This window comes from Bidens hawaiensis, unplaced genomic scaffold (assembly GCF_021521415.1).
Source record: "Bidens hawaiensis isolate Kalapana, Puna unplaced genomic scaffold, B.hawaiensis_p1.1 tig00016386_1, whole genome shotgun sequence".
Taxonomy (NCBI): domain Eukaryota; kingdom Viridiplantae; phylum Streptophyta; class Magnoliopsida; order Asterales; family Asteraceae; genus Bidens; species Bidens hawaiensis.
In genome coordinates, this window is record NW_027492503.1 from 51,669 (window position 1) to 53,064 (window position 1,396).

Sequence of the window (1,396 nt, forward strand, 5' to 3'; positions counted from 1 at the left end):
ACTGGACCGAACCAAATTTTTTTATTTTTATTTTAATTATTGATTTGCATTTTTAATTTTAAGTTTGAAGTAATTTAAAAGAATTTAAGAAATAGTGTAACCTAAATATTTTAGGCTTTTAGCCTAGATGTATGATGAGTAAGTTAATACTTAACAAAATGAGTTGGCCCAAATGACAAAGTTGAAGAAACTGAGGGGGTGTTTGGGATTGCTTATTTTCACCAACTTATGACATAAACTTTTTGAAAAGTAATAAGGTGTTTGGGATTGCTTATATTGTGAGAGGAAAAGTTTCATAAGTTACAATGTTGTAACTTATTAACTTAATGAAAAGTTATAAGGAGGTAAAATAAGGAATCCCAAACACCCCTTGAACCTAAACCGAAAATCGAAAAAACCAAACCCAAATGGTTGGGCAATGAGTCAAGGGTCACTTTTTTGTCAAAGATTTGTTTATTTTAATACATAATCAGTATATAAAGTTTGATTTTAAAAATGACTTGTTTCCTATTAAGCTAATTTTTTCGTTGTATTGGTATTAAATGTTTAACTGCAGGTATTAAATGGTATAAAGTTTGATTTTAAAAATGACTTGTTTCCTATTAAGCCTTAGGTTCTGATAAGGCGATAACTTTATTTTTTAAGCGTTAATTATCACCAGTATAATATCTACTTGCGTCAATCTAAGCTTTGTTGGCTCGTGCTGATTCTATTTATTCTACATGTTTGTATGAATATTATCTTTGTCAACACACTAATATTTATCTACAGAAGCGGATGGGAAGTGCTACTAGAAGCTATGAAGAAAGCGAGACGTTTGAACAATCACGTGTTTTCAATGTTGAAGGCTCGGTGCCCTCTTGAAGACAAGCAAGCGTGTGCCATTAAGCAAAGCGGGGCCCCTCTTCACCGAATCAAATTTGAATACACCGTATCTGCCTTTGAAACACTTACACAAATGCTCTTGACCGTGAACCAAAATGCTGCCACTATATCGCACTTAGAAGACAATCATGAATGAACTTTTAGATATGAATGTAGGAATGCCTCAATAATCAATATGTATGTGTATGTGGTTAATATTCAGTTTGTGGCTACTATTATGACCGGAGGATATTGAAAGTTCCTGACGTTTGGCAAGACGGGTGGTTTGTGTTGTGATTGTTGAATGCATACTATGACAGTTTAGTTTAATGCACACAGTGATATACGTTTTGTGTTTTTAATCAAACGGGTCTTTGTCGTTTTGGTTAAACGGGTGTAGACTTTATAACTTAGCGTAATGTCTCGCTCATCTATGATCAAAATGTCTAAAGCGTGCTGAGTGTATTTGAGAAATTTGCCTATGGTAGCAATAGGGGTGATTTTCGGGTTCGTTTTTTGGGTCGGGTTTTTC